This window comes from Balaenoptera ricei, chromosome 4 (assembly GCF_028023285.1).
Source record: "Balaenoptera ricei isolate mBalRic1 chromosome 4, mBalRic1.hap2, whole genome shotgun sequence".
Lineage (NCBI taxonomy): Eukaryota > Metazoa > Chordata > Mammalia > Artiodactyla > Balaenopteridae > Balaenoptera > Balaenoptera ricei.
The window spans coordinates 33,046,427-33,062,962 of record NC_082642.1 but is presented as its reverse complement, the minus strand read 5'-3'; positions in this window follow the sequence as shown (position 1 = coordinate 33,062,962).

Below are 16,536 nucleotides of genomic sequence, written 5' to 3'. Positions count from 1 at the left end.
GATGCCTGATATGATTTCAATTTTCTTAAATTTACTGAGGCTTGATTTGTGACCCAAGATGTGATCTATCCTGGTGAATGTTCCGTGTGCACTTGAGAAGAAAGTGTAATCTGCTGTTTTTGGATGGAATGTCCTTTAAATATCAATTAAATCTATCTGGTCTATTGTGTCATTTAAAGCTTCTGTTTCCTTATTTATTTTCATTTTGGATGATCTGTGCATTGGTGTAAGTGAGGTGTTAAAGTCCCCTTTACTGTAAAATAGTGTTAAAGTAACACTATTACTGTGTTACTGTTGATTTCCTCTTTTTTAGCTGTTAGCAGTTGCCTTATGTATTGAGGTGCTCCTATGTTGGGTGCATATATATATTTATAATTGTTATATCTTCTTCTTGGATTGATCCCTTGATCATTATGTAGTGTCCTTCCTTGTCTCTTGTAACGTTCTTTATTTTAAAGTCTATTTTATCTGATATGAGTATTGCTACTCCAGCTTTCTTTTGATTTCCATTTGCATGGAATATCTTTTTCCATCCCCTCACTTTCAGTCTGTATGTGTCCCTAGTTCTGAAGTGGGTCTCTTGTAGACAGCATATATATGGGTCTTGTTTTTGTATCCATTTAGCAAGCCCGTGTCTTTTGGTTGGAGAATTTAATCCATTCACATTTAAGGTAATTATCGTTATGTATGTTCCTATGACCATTTTCTTAATTGTTTTGGATTTGTTTTTATAGCTTCTCTTCTTCTCTTGTGTTTCCCACTTAGAGGAGATCCTTTAGCATTTGTTGTAGAGCTGGTTTGGTGGTGCTGAATTCTCTTAGCTTTTGCTTGTCTGTAAAGCTTTTGATTTCTCCATTGAATCTCAATGAGATACTTGCTGGGTAGAGTAATCTCAGTTGTAGGTTCTTCCCTTTCACCACTTTAAGTATATCATGGCACTCTCTTCTGGCTTGTAGAGTTTCTGCTGAGAAATCAGCTGTTAACCTTATGGGAGTTCCCTTGTATGTTATTTGTCATTTTTCCCTTGCTCCTTTCAGTAATTTTTCTTTGTCTTTAATTTTTGCCAGTTTGATTACTATGTGTCTCGGCGTGTTTCTCCGTGGGTTTATCCTGTATGGGACTCGCTGCACTTCCTCGTCTTGGGTGGCTATTTCCTTTCCTATGTTAGGGAAGTTTTTGACTATAATCTCTTCAAATATTTTCTCTGGTCCTTTCTCTCTCTTCTCCTTCTGGGACCCCTATAATGCGAATGTTGTTGCGTTTAATGTTGTCCCAGAGGTCTCTTAGGCTGTCTTCATTTCTTTTCATTCTTTTTTCTTTAGTGTGTTCCGCAGCAGTGAATTCCACCATTCTGTCTTCCAGGTCACTTATCCGTTCTTCTGCCTCAGTTATTCTGCTATTGATTCCTTCTAGTGTAGTTTTCATTTCAGTTATTGTATTGTTCATCTCTGTTTGTTTGTTCTTTAATTCTTCTAGGTCTTTCTTTGTTAAACATTTCTTGCATCTTCTTGATCTTTGCCTCCATTGTTTTTCCGAGGTCCTGGATCATCTTCACTATCATTATTCTGAATTCTTTTTCTGGCAGGTTGCCTATCTCCACTTCATTTAGTTGTTTTTCTGGGGTTTTATCTTGTTCCTTCGTCTGGTACATAGCCCTCTGCTTTTTCATCTTGTCTATCTTTCTGTGAATGTGGTTTTTGGTCCACAGGCTGCAGGATTGTAGTTCTTCTTGCTTCTGCTCACTACCCTCTGGTGGATGAGGCTATCTAAGAGGCTTGTGGAAGTTTCCTGATGGGAGGGACTGGTGGTGGGTAGAGCTGACTGTTGCTCTGGTGGGCAGAGCTTAGTAAAACTTTAATCCACTTGACTGTTGATGGGTGGGGCTGGGTTCCCTCCCTGTTAGTTGTTTGACCTGAGGCAACCCAACACTGGAGACTACCTGGGGTCTTTTGTGGGGCTAATGACAGACTCTGGGAGGGCTCACGCCAAGAAGTACTTCCCAGAACTTCTGCCTCCAGTGTCCTTTTCCTCATGGTGAGCCATAGCCACCCTCACCTCTGCAGAAGACCCTTCAACACTAGCAGGTAGGTCTGGTTCAGTCTCCCCTGGGGTCACTGCTCCTCTCTCTGGGTCTTGATGTGCACACTGCTTTTTGTGTGCCCTCCACGAGTGGAGTCTCTGTTTCCCCCAGTCCTGTCGAAGTCCTGCAATCCAATCCCACTAGCCTTCAAAGTCAGATTCTCTAGGAAGTCCTCCTCCTTTTGCCGGACCCCCAGGTTGGGAAGCCTGACATGGGGCTCAGAACCTTCACTCCAGTGGGTTGACTTCTGTGGTATAAGTGTTCTCCAGTCTGTGAGTCACCCACCTAGCAGTTATGGGATTTGATTTTACACTGATTGTGCCCCTCCTACCATCTCATTGTGGCTTCTCCTTTGTCTTTGGAATGTGGGGTATCTTTTTTGGTGAGTTCCAGTGTCTTCCTGTTGATGATTATCCAGCAGCTAGTTGTGATTCTGGTGTTCTCGCAAGAGGGAGTGAGAACACGTCCTTCTACTCCTTGGCCTGCTTTTGGCAAAAACTCCTGTTAAGTCAGCTTAGCAAGAATTCCCCCTACCCTGATGTCTCCTCTTAATAACTTTCTGTCCACTGACCTCCCTTGGTTATAAATCTCTTCTTTTCCTTGTTTTATTCAAAACTGAGCCCAGTTTTATACTGAGGTCCCTTTCCCCCTATTGCAATAGTTCCTGGATAAAATCTGTCTTTTGCTGCTTTAACTAATTTCCAGCTCTGTCTTCTTTAATTCCATCCATCCACCCATCTGTAAAAATGAATACAGGAAAACCTCATTCAAAAGGAGTCAGGAAGCTCTGAAGGGGAAGCTCTCATGCACATCCTACTCTTTGCAGCTAACTTCACATACCCCTGCAGGAAAAAGCTTGCTTCACATACCCCAGCAGGAAGAAGGAAGATTTTTCCCCTTTCCCAGCAACAGCCCCGCCAATGAGGAACCACTGCAACTCAATGAGAAGTTGCCATGGTGCCTAACTCTCAATCTCCTCCAATGAGCTTTTGTTCAAAACGGCCCCTTTCAACTTTCTCCTTTCCTCTATAGACAAATGCTCTTCTCTTTTGTTCTCCAGACTTGCCTATGGTTCGCCATAGTTTGCATGACCAGAATTGCAATTCCTCTGCTTTTCTCAGCTAAACACGATTTTGCTGGATAAATCACTTACCTTTTTGTTTTAAAGATTGACACATCTATCCTTTCCTTCATCTTTCCATCCACCTACCCACCCATCCATACATGCGCACATGGACATGTTACTTCTATATACTTTGGTATGTGTTTCCTGAAAATGAGGACATGCTATTACCCAACCATAGTGAAAATTTCAAAATCAGGAAATTGTCATTACCAGGGCATTATTATCTAATTCACAGACTGTATTCAAATTTCTCCAATAATCTTTTATACTGAAAAAATTTTTTCTTGATCTAGGTTGGATCCAGTCTACAAACACATGCTGCATTTAATTGTCATGTCTCTTTAGTTTGCATTAACTTGAAACATTTTTTTGTATCTTTAAACTTCAAGTCTCTAGGAACTGAGTTGAGTGTAGGTGTTACATCACAGCCTATTATAAATATTTCTTTGTGAGTGGGCTCCTTCAATCCTACACCCAGGAGCTGTTCCATGGCTTCTTGCTTTGGAATTGCTTACAAGTCAGAAACTACCTCCTGTGAAAGTTTTTTCCTCCAATGAATTAGAACATCTAGAGTCATGGGATATGTGTAGGAGGGTGATCCTTAAGCCACATGAATCCAAGTGAAGCTGACTGATGGTTTGCTCCCTGCCCTGATGCAGGTGTCTTTGGGCCCATGGACCTAGTGATGCCTATCTGGGTAAGCCCTGTTTAAAAGCTACTATCAAGCTCTGTAGCAAAAAGGCATCTGAATTAACTTACCATTTAAAAGTTTTATCTCCTAATGTCTAAAAGGTTTACGTACATGGAAAACACTTTTCTAGAATTGAATCTCCTTGCCTTAGCTCCTTCTTACTGGGGCTTGGCAATCTGCTATCAGCTGAGGTCACTGCCACTCACAAGCACACCTTGTGTTGTAACTGAAATGCACAGTCAAGTTGAATCACGCTGCACCCTGAGGCCACCTCTGCCTGTTACAGGCCTGCTGGCTGCTGTGGGCTTGCTAGAAGCCTAGCTGAGGACACCTCCATGGCTTGTGGTGTCACCAACGCCCCCTTGTGGCTTTAAAAACGTTGTTCTTTTCTAACATGTGAGCAATTGGAAACTTTCTAGGTTACCTGTAGTTGAGGCCAGAATCTCTGCTGTTTGCTTGATGTTATTTGCATATGTCGTGCTGTCACTGAAGAAGCAGCCTTTAACCTATGGACAGAGCTGCCACAAGCTGCAGTCCTCTCTGATCAGGGCTCAGTAGAAAGCAGGCAACCCAACTGTGAAATCAGCTGTGTTGCCCCACACAGACTCCTAGAATCAAAGAGTTGTAGGGCTGTTCAGGGTGCTCGGGAAGCTGTAAGGTACATGATGCTAGAAATTTTGTTTACATGCAGAATATGAGCATTTTGTGATTTAAATTTCTTACCTTTGGCTCTAATAATAAAGTATGAAGAACCAGAATCTCAATCAAGTTTCATGCCTCCATGATTTCTAATTCATCATTAGGTTTTTTTCTGCCTTTTGCTACAATGAGTCCCTTTTCCTAAATTGTATTTCATCAGATACGGAGTGCTGGTTTCTTGATTCCCATTTGCAGGAATCATGGTCCCCAGTATGACACGGTCTTCAGGCCCTCATGCTTCACTAAGTCTGACTGCACAATATTATAAAGCTTAGCGGTTCATCAATCAGACCCCTTCTGAGGAGAAAATTGGGAGCATTAGATATGAATAATAAATCTGTCATTCACTGCATCTGTGACTTTGGGAAAGACCCCTAACCTTACAAAGCTGTGGTGTTCTTATTTACAAAATGGAAATAACAAGGGCTTCCTTATCAGCTTGTAAGCTGGTTTTGATGGTTATGGAGATATTAGGCAGGGGAGTATCTTGTACTGTTTTAGCTCAGGAAATATTATCAAAAGGCCTAGTTTAGGTCATAGCTCATCTCATCCACTTGTAAGTACCCCTTTGTTCTCCACCTATTCATATAATCTTTATGTTGACCTCTTGGCTTTGCCCTCATCCCCGTGATTCTTATTTTTCTTAATTAGGTGTCTATTGTTGATTTTGGCAGATATGACAATTCCTCCTAATACCTCTCATTGTCTGTCTCTCACTTTCCTATGCTTTGAGCAGACCTCCTCATTCTATTTTTTTAAAAAATGTGCACACACACACACACACACACACACACAGTCTGCTAGAATTTTTATTGTGATCGTATTGACTCTAAAGATCAATTGGGGGAACTGACATTTTGATAATGTTTTGACTTCCAAAATATAAATACGGTACATCCATGCATTTACTTAGCTTTTCTTTATCTCAGTAAACGCTCTTTAGTTTTCCACGTTAAGATATTGTACATCTTCTGTCAGATTTATTTCTATATATTGTTTTTGATGTTGTGATAAATTACATCAATTTTTAAATAGGTTTCTTGAAATATCATTTACATACATTAAAATCCACTCTTTTTAAGGGTGTAAGTCTATGAGTGTTGACAGATGCATGGAGGTTGGTTGTGTAACCACCATCACAAACAAAATAGAGAACTGTTCTACCACTTGCCAGAATTCTCTCATTTCCCTTTGTAGGGAACATCTTCCACTCCCCACTCCAGTCCCTACAACAACTGATCTGTTTTCTGTCCCTATCGTTTCGCCTTTTTCAAATTGTCATATAAATGGAATTGTGGAGTATGTAACTCACCTTTTGAGACTGGCTTCTTTTACTTAGTCCAATGCTTTCAAGATCCATCCATATCACTGTGTGAATCAGTACTACATTCTTTTTATTGCTGAGTGGTTTTCCACTGTATGGATAGACTACAATTTATCCATTTACCAATTAAAGACATTTGAGTTGTTTCCAGTTTGTGACAATTCTGAATAAAGCTGCTATGGATACTCATGTATAGGTTTTGTGTAAAGATAAGTTTTCATTTCCCTTGGGGAAATACTTATGGGTAAGATTGCTGGGCTATATGGTAAGTATATGTTTAACTTTATGAGAAACTGAAAATCTGTTTTCCAAAATGGCTGTATCATTTTGTGTTATCACCAGTAATTTATGATGGTTTTAGTGCATCCTGGTATTGTCAGTTTTTTCTTTTTAAACTTTAGTCATCCTAACAGGTGCACAGTAATAGCACACTGTGGTTTTAATTTGCATTTCTGTGATAACTAATGATATTGAGCATCCTTCAAGGGCTCATTGGCCATGCCAGTAACTTCTTTGGTAAAGTGCCTGTTCCAATATGTTGCCTTTTTTTGAATTGACTTGTTATTATTAAGTTTTGAGAGTTCTTCATGTATTCCAGGTGCAATTCTCTTATCAGCTTTGTGTTTTTTTAAAAAATATATATTTATTTATTTATTTTTGGCTGCATCGGGTCTTAGTTGTAGCAGGCGGGATCTTTCTTTGCAGTGCGTGGGCCCTTAATTGGGGCACGTGGGCTCAGTAGTTGTGGTGTGCGGGCTTAGTTGCCCCACGGCATGTGGGATCTTAGTTCCCTGACCAGGGATCGAACCCACGTCCCCTGCATTGGAAGGTGGATTCTTAACCACTGGACCACCAGGGAAGTCCCTCAGCTTTGTGCTTTGAAGATATTTTTAAATTTAAAAAAGAACAGAAGTTTCAAACTGTGATAAAGTTCAGTTTATCAATAATATACCGAAATTGCCAGCCTTCTTGAATTTGGAGATTACAAATCCAAGGTGAGACTGATTACTCGGTTTTGTGTTTATCTTCAGTTAGTTCTTTCATATGCAACCACTGAACTTCAGACGTGGAGTAAGTGGAGCTCTGGATTTAGCAAGGGTAGGAATTTCTCCTGGTGAATAAGATGGTGGGGGGATATAGAAGCTGAGTGCATGCTAGGAAACGATTCTAGTGATTACCATGGAAACTAAGATGGGTAAAGAGGAAGTTCAGAAGTGAAACGGTAGTGAAAAATGGCAGGGTCAATGGATTGGACCATTCCAGCGGGTCAAGAATTGTGGAGAAGTATCACAAAAAAGAAGCTAGAAAAATAGGAGATGGTGATCAGAGAGTGGAACGCTTGCACGTGAGATCCTGGAGATGGTAGGGTTGTTGGTAATAATGTTTGGGGTGTGACAATGAGCGTGAGTGACTGAAGTCGGTTGGAGAACAAGATCACTGAAGGAGAGGAGTTCAAAAAATGGGAAGTCTGGTGTTAAGTAGGAGGACCACCTCCAGGGATGTTGACGTTACCAAAAAAGGTGACAGGGAAGGTGGCAGAGAGAGAGTGACCCTGGTTACATATCCCTTTGAAATATGATGAAAGCTACACACTATCATTTTAGAAAAGTGCACATACACATATATTTTTGGTGGTGTAATATTCAAACCCCTGCTCCCTTCATGGATGGAGCTCTAGATGGATCTCTAGACCAGGCTGAAAGTTAAAGTAGCTCTGCTCCAAAATTTTAAATTTATCCTTAGGTAGGGTTATTATTTCTCCCTCCCTCCCTCCCTCCCTCCCTCCCTTCTTCCCTTCCTTCCTTCCTTCCTTCCTTCCCCTTTCCCTTCCTCCCTTCCTCCCTCTTTACCTTCCTTCCATGTGACTAACCATCACTTATGTGAATTTTGGTTAAGAACTCCTTTTGGAAGAATCCTGTTCCCCGAATGCAACAGCGAAGAACCGTGCTTCCCCATTTGCAACGGTAGGGGGCACCCTAACATTTCTAAACTTCGCGATGAGGTCCAGCTCACAGTGCAGAAGAGCAGCAGCCCGTTCAATAATACTTTCAGAAAAAAGGAGAATGTCAAGCTGGAGGGAGGAGACTGTCTACCACTGCACTTTCCGAAATCCAGGGTGATCCTAGCAGTTTCCTCTTTTATTATTTAGTGGCAGTAATTAGACTGGAAAAGAACATTTTCAATAGTAAGCTAAAGGGGAAGTCTGTTTGGATCATGAAGTTCCATCTCTTAGTGAAACAGGTACAGCAATGTGAAATATTCATGTGAAATATAAATAAATATCCAAATATATCACCACGTTTTCACCTAAATCATGTTTCTACAGAGTTCAGGATGGTCTTGTTAATAGTAAAATATGTTCAACTCATAAAAACTTTAAAAAGCCACTGTTTCCTAGCCCAGACAAATAAACTCAATAAATTTTCCTCACAACATAGCTAACAAATGGAGGAACTTGTTGGAAATATTATGGGGACCAATAAAAGGTAATTTTATTTTATGTAATAACCACTTATGAAAACTCACTGTGGCTTGATGTGAAGAGCTGGACTCCTTAGAGGTTAACACCCCAGTCATTAACCAACAATGAGGGTAAACTTGAAGGGCATTTCTTCTATTATGAAACATTTACAATAATAACCTTGTAAAAAATAATGGGATCTTTTTAAAGCTCATTTATTTCCTGGCTAAGTGGCAATTTCCCATCACTCAAAATGCCAATACTTCCTCCTGAAACCCTAGGGATAATCCAATTCATGTATGTTCGTTAAAAAAAAAATCTGGTTAAAATAAGCAGGTGATTCTGTTTTAATAATATCTGTCCTGCCAGCAATAAGACAGTCTCAGGTGCAAATAAATATATAAACAAACAGATTTTCTTTAAAGCACACGGGGTCTCATATCATTTCCAAATTAGCCAATTAGCATGGTGCTATTGGAAGAGATAATTAAAAAGTACATTTAGACTCAGAAATGTTTCCTGAGAGTAATCTGGAACTTACAGCCCTTATTCCACCTGTAATTACTTTGCCTGATTTTCCACTCTGTAGATAGAGGTGAACACACCTTCATCTGGGCAGAGGGAAAGCCTTCTTCTTTCTCTCCTGGAGTAAGCTTACATATATCAATACTTCAAAACGATCAATAAACAATTATTTTTTAACAAAAGAACTCCCCATACCAACTTTCTAAGTTGTTTGAGGGAGAGTTAACTAGTACAGAATTTAAATTAAGACTAAAAGTGTTGTCTTTGTCCAGAGATCCAGCCTGTAATTTGTTCTGTTAGAAATATTTTCACAATTAGAATCCTTGGTAAGTTCATCGACTTTTGTAGTAAAGGATGTCTGTCAGAAAAACTGAATTATTAACTGTATGAGGTCACTTATATGTGGAATCTAAAAAAGACAACAAACTAGTGAATATAACAAAAAAGAAGCAGACTCACAGATATAGAGAACAAACCAGTGGTTATCGATGGGGAGAGGGAAGAGGGAGGAGCAATATTGGGGTTGAAAATTGGGGTACAAACTGTTGGGTGTAAGATAAGCTCAAGGATGTATTGTACAACACGGGGGAAATAGCCAATATGTATAATAACTGTAAATGAAAAGTAACCTTTAAAAATCGTATAACAAATTTAAAAAGATAAAAAGAAAAAGAAAAACCGAATTACTGAGCTTTATAGGTGAAAGAATTTTGCTGGGGAGAGGTGGGGTTTGGGGAGGACAGAGGATGAACAGACAATCTGTATTTGATAGTCATTAAGCTGGTGCCTTTTAAATTTTAAAGTGCATATAAATCACCTATAGAGCTTGTTAAAATGCACATTCTTATTCAGTAAGTTGGGGTTGGGCCTGATACTCTGCATTTCTAATGTTTCCACGTGATAAAGTGTTGCTGGTTAGAGGTCACACTTGGAGTGACAAAGCGTTAAGCTTTCTGGCAATTCTGTGCCTTTGCTTTATGTGTACTAGCTCTCCATCATTCACCCTCCCTGTTGGTATAACTCTTTTACTATTTACACGCCTGCTCTCTGCTCAGGCGTGCATGCATTCCTTCTCTTTGGGTAGCATTCACTTTATTTTTAAAAATAAAATTTTAATTTTAGAACCGTATTAGGTTTACAGAAAAATTGTGAAGATAGTTCCCTGCACTGATTCCCTTATTATTAACTTCTTAATAATTAACTAAGGTCCATTACAATGAATGAACCAATACTGATACAGTATCATTAACTAAAATCCACACTTTATTCAGATCTCTTTGTTTTTACCTAATGTCCTTTTTCTGCCCCAGGATTCCATCCAGGACACCACATTCCATTTAGTGGTCATGTCTCCTTAGGCTCCTCTTGGCTATGATAATAGTTTCTCAGACATTACTTGTTTCTGATGACCTGGACAGTTTTGAGGAGGGCCAGTCAGGTATTTTGTAGAATATCCCTCAATTGAGAATTGTCTGATTTTTTCCCTCATGGTTAGACTGCAGTTATGTGTTCTGGGGGGAAGACCACAGAGGTAAAGTGTTATCCTCATCACATCACATCTAAGGAATATACTCTCAACATTATTTATCACTGTTGATGTTGGCCTTGATCACCTGGCTAAGGTAGTGTTTTCAAGTTTCTCTACTGTCAAGTTACTCTTTTTTCCCCTTTTCCATGCTGTTCTCTATGGCAGGCAGTCACCATGTGCAGCCCACAATTAAGTGGGAGGTTATGTTCTAACTCTCTGAGAGTGGAGTGTCTACATAAATTATTTTCAATTCTTCTGCATGGGAGATTTGTCTATCACCCCCCATTTATATGTCTATTTCATCATTTATTTATATCATAGATATTTATTCTATACTTTGGGTTATAACCCCATGCTATTTAATTTTGTTGCTCAAAACATTCCAGTGTGGTTTTTTTGTTTGTTTGTTTGTTTTTAGCACTTTTGAATTTTCTGGCACTATAAGATGCTCCAGGCTCATCTTGTATATTTTCTGCCCCAGTCATAGAATTAGCCATTTCTCTAAGGAGCCCTAACCAGCCCTTTTAGTAGAGAGTGCTAGGGGAAACCAAGTTCTGGGCACTAAGTGTGTTAGTTGCTACAGGGGTATCTTTGCTTCTGTGTCCTCTTGACTGATAGAGCAAGCAAATATACGTGTGAATATTAATCCATGTATATACACATATCTACAAATATTTCTATGTGTAAATATTTGTATCTACATTAAGCTAAACATGAGTTTATATTGATGTCTCCGACTCCATTTTTTTTTTAACATCTTTATTGGAGTATAATTGCTTTACAATGGTGTGTTAGTTTCTGCTGTATAACAAAGTGAATCAGCTATACGTATACATATATCCCCATATCTCCTCCCTCTTGCGTCTCCCTCCCTCCCACCCTCCCTATCCCACCCCTCTAGGTGGTCACAAAGCACCGAGCTGATCTCCCTGTGCTATGCGGCTGCTTCCCACTAGCTATCTATTTTATGTTTGGTAGTGTATATATGTCCATGCCACTCTCTCACTTTGTCCCAGCTTACCCTCCCCCCTCCCCGTATCCTCAAGTCCATTCTCTAGTAGGTCTGTGTCTTTATTCCCATCTTGCCCCTAGATTCTTCATGACCATTTTTTTTTTTTAGATTCCATATATATGTGTTAGCATACGGTATTTGTTTTTCTCTTTCTGACTTACTTCACTTTGTATGACAGACTCTAGGTCCATCCACCTCACTACAAATAACTCAATTTCGTTTCTTTTTATGGCTGAGTAATATTCCATTGTACATATGTGCCACATCTTCTTTATCCATTCACCTGTCAATGGACACTTAGGTTGCTTCCATGTCCTGGCTGTTGTAAATAGAGCTGCAATGAACACTGTGGCACATGGATGTCTCTGACTCCATTACCGCATGGATCATTCTAGACCTCGTTCCTTGCTTATCTATAACCACCCACTCCAACAATGAAAATCCAGGCTCCAACCTCCCTCCATCCACCGAGGGCCTGCTGGCGGGTGGGGCCATGTTGCTACGAGGCTGCCTGCATGCCCCAGAGGGGTGCGAGGCTAGTCCTGGTTTGCTGGTGGGCGAGTATGCCTCTGACGCTAATAGGCTAGATGGTAGATTCCAAAATGGCATACGCCAGTGCTGGCATCATTGCGGTACAATGAACTCCCCGATATGGCTGCCACCAGTGTCTTCATCCCCAGGGGGAGTCCCAGTTGCCTCCTGTCCCTCTGGCAGGATCTCCAAGGTCAGCAAGTGGGTCTGACCCAGGCTTCTTTCCAATTACTGCCTCTGCATCGGGACTCAGAACATGTGAGGTTTTGCATGTGCATGTGTATCTTATAGTACTCTGGCTCCCAAACTTAAGCCCTACTAGTTTTCAAAGCCAGACGTTTTGGGGGTTTGTGTTCCTGGTGCAGGACCCCTGGCCAAGGAGCCCAGTATGAGCCTGGGGCTGCTCGTTTCTTGGGGAGAACCTCTGCAATTGTGATAGTTCTCCTGTTTGGGGGTCACCCACTCACGGGTGTGGGTCCTGACTAAACTGTGTCTCTGCTGCCACTACCCATCTCATTGTGGTTCCTTCTTTATATCTTCAGTTTTGGAAAATCTTTTCTGGTCGTTCTCATAGATAGTTGCTCTGTAAGTTGTAATTTTGGTGTGCCTGCAGAGGAGGTGAGTTCAGAGTCTTCCTACTCTGCCACCTTGGTCATACCCTCAATCGCATTTTTATTTTCAATCACATGTTTTAGTTGGATGTGGAAGTTTGCTTGACAATTTGATAATTATTGTCACTCAGCATGTTGGCAATATTCACTGTATTTTAGTTTACATGGTTACTTTAGAAATAACTGCTTTCTGACTAATTATTGTTTATTTGTAGGCCATATGTCTTTTCTCTCTGCTTGCTTTCAAGACTTTCTCGTATTTTTTGTGTGACTCTATTTTGCTTATTTTGCTCAAAACTCGTCTACTCCTTATATCTGGATTCACTTTTGACAAGAGAACTAAAAAGAAAACCCAAGAGTTTCATATGCTTTATTCTCTCAAGTTAAAAAATAAAGAATAACCTGATTTAAATTTGGTGGAGATTTTTGCTGAACGAGACTGAAGTTTCAGAGATTAGGAACAGAACTGAAATCTAGTTTTGGGCACGGGGACTGGACTAACACTTTTTTTCCTCCCATTACTAACACATGGACCTGATGGATAGAATACAAGAACAACAGCAAAACTAAATCATACCTTTAAAAAAAGAGATGGAAATCTGTGGGTACTTCACTTAAAACAAAGGTAATTTGAAGTTAGAGAAACATGCTTGCAGCATGATATCCTGATAACCTGGGCCTGTGTGGGATACACGTCAGAACTGAAGCTCTTACGTCCAGCCAGGGCTCTGTAAGGGCTGCTGTGGCAGATTGCATTCTCCAGAGATGGTCATAAGAATATTTCTTAGTCCACATGGTTTTGTAGAAACTTGTCCCTCCTTCATCAAAGGTGGAATCTAATTCCCCTTCCCTTGAATCTCTTATGTCTCACTTTTAACCAATAGAATTGGTCAGTGGAAGTGATGTTCCATGATTTCCAGGTGTCGGTCAGAAAATGTGGTGCATCTTCCAGTTGCTGGTTGGAACACTCTTGCTGGGGGCCTGTGCTGCCATGAAAGCTGTCCAACTGCCCCAAGGCCACCGTGCCATGAGGAAGCCCAAATTATCGCACGTGGAGAGACCACTTGGAGAAGCCCTGGAACTACACTTAGAGCGATGCCTGGCCAGCACCCATCTGCTCCTGCTGGCCTCCACCCCACCTCCCCACCCCACTTCCAGCTGCAGTCACCTAGCACTGCAAATGCTTCAGAGATATTGAGCCAGAACTGCCCATAGAGCCAGTGTCAAATTTCTCACCCACATGAGATAAGAAAATGATCATTTATGTTATTTTAAGTCACTTAAAATTTAGTGATTTGTTATGCAGCATTAACGACTTGAACAGCTGTTCTTTAGTGAAAAGGGACTAAAGGGATCTTTTCCACAGACCCACTGATGTGGCAAGAAACCTCCTCCCTGTCTGGGGACTCTGGGCAAATAGTCTCTTTTGGGAAATTAAAGTCATAAAAGATCTCTCACCTTCTGAGATTGTAAGGTATGAAGACAATTAAATACGGATTGTTGGGGATTTTTTCATTACATGGTAATTGCCTTTTAGGAAATAAAGCTAACATGGAATCAAGTAGAGCCAAGAGTTAGAGGGAGAGAGAGAGTCCTGAATACAATATTTGAGCACCTATTTCCAGTTATGCTTGATTACAGTTACATGATTTCCCCATTTGTTAAAAGGCACAATAGTAGCATTTACCGTTTGTGGTAAGCCCCAAGCAAATAACTATTATTATTATCCAAGATGATTCCTGGATCATCAACTCTGTCTTAGGAAACCCATTCGCTTTTCTTTATTTGAAAGGAAATGGTAGTCATCTTTACTTCCTAACAGGAAAAACTAGTAAATAAATCCTCATTAGTATTAACTGACTCCATCCTTCCTTTTCACTCCATGCTTTGGGTAATAAAGATTTTAGTAAATAATGTTAAGCTTGAAAAAATGCATTAATGTATTAAATGATTTTTATACCCATAAGCATTACCTTATTATATGATGTCTGAAGGAGGAACTGGTGCAATATCTGAATATGATTAGTTTTATAATGGAATGGGGAAGCAGGGAGGGAGAAATGGTCTCATTTTTTCCTTTTTGGAAGAATGCATAATACTGTGTTAATTGACAAAGGAGAGAACTTAGCTTTCATGGGATTCGGGTTTGAGGAGTGAACAGTAAGTTCTAGCCAAGCTGGGAAACTTTGGGAGGTTCTAATCTGCAGAAAGTAGAAAGCCTCCATGTACCAAGAACATGGAAATCATGGCCCCAGTTTGGGCTTTGACTCTGCCACAGTTCTGTTATAATTTAACCCCCTGGTCAATTCATATCGTCACGTTTGAGCATCTGAGGAGGATATGTCAGGTATTGTTCAGAAAGCTCTGTGATACCCTGTGCATTGGGATTATACTCTTTAGAATGACAATGATAATTCTGATCCCAGAACTGAATGAAGTAGCTCAAAGTGTGTATGAGCTGGAAAAATGTGTAGAAGACTCTAGAATTGCCATGATGACAAAAATAGAGTCTCATGTCTCAGTCCTCACAGAGCTTATAGTTTAGAAAGGGAGGTAGATTTAACCACTCACAGAAACAAAGCTGAAGTTACACTGTGATGAGTGGGAAAACTGGAGACATACAGAATACTAATAAAGCCTCTAACTGGGGAATTTGAACCTCTGTATTTCATCAAAACTTAGAGGCAGTTTTTATATGATGCATGGTTATTCTATGTACCACTAAGAAAAAAATCAACCACAATGGAATTCCTAAAAGGGAACCTCCACCTGAAGCTGGGATGCCCCCTGCAATAAAAGGGCAAGTGAGAAATAAATGATCTCACGGAAAGGGACAGCAAGGAAATTTACTTGTCTCAATGTCGGCACTGAGCTGAAGGAGGAAAAGAAAACTCTCCCGAGAATTTCAATGTCAAGTCAGTGCTTAAGTGTTCTCCATCTGAATTCACATTAATAATATGTCCCAAAACTCAAGGAGAGAATTTAAAGTGATTTCAGATTGGCAGTTCCCTGAGATGACTGGCAGAGGCAAACGGAATTCTTGTTGGAAGAACTGACTTGCATCTGGGCCAACAGTACTCACAAGGCTCCACTTACTTGTAGGACACTCTAATCTCAGAGAGACTAAAGTATGAAGAAACTGGGATGGAGGTTGGTCTCAAAGTTTCACAGGCTCTACCTTGGTGAGGAGGTGGGAGGACATACCAGTCAGAGGCGTGAGCACATGCAAAGGGCCCCAAGGAGAGGGAGGCTCAGGGAGGTCAGGTGACAGGAGGGCCGAGTGTGCAGAGCACAGATGCAGGGAACATGGTGGTGGGTCAGGCTGGAGAGGTGGGCTCAGTTGAGACAGCGCAGGGCATTGGAGCCACATGAAGGAGTTTTGTCCAGATCCAAAGAGAAATGGGGGAGACTAAAAGGTTTTTGGAGGGAGAGTTTGAGAGAATCACATTTGTGTTTAGAAACAATGATTTTGGCTGCAGTAAGAAAAATGGATCGAGGGTAGATGGAAGCTTAGTGGATGGTGCCTACCGTATAATGGTCCAGCGGTCCCCAACCTTTTTGGCACCAGGGACCGTTTTTGTGGAAGACAATTTTTCCAAGGACTGTAGGTTGGGGATAGTTTCGGGATGATTCAAGCGCATTACATTTATTGTGCACTTTATTTCTATTATTATTACATCAGCTCCACCTCAGATCATCAGGTATTCGATCCCAGGGGTTGGGGACCCTTGGTATCCTATGACTCTCCTCTTTGCAAGAAGGATAACCCGGAAAGACTGAGGCTCACTTTGGACTTAACGGACTGAAAGGGAATAGTCCTCAGACATGGCGAGATCAGAGAGCGTCACCCATGCCAGGAGGTCTGTGGGTGATGGGGATCCTGGGGAAGGACCCTGGTGGACTCTGAAGGTGTGGCCTGGCTTTCTCATAATATATCTTATAACACAT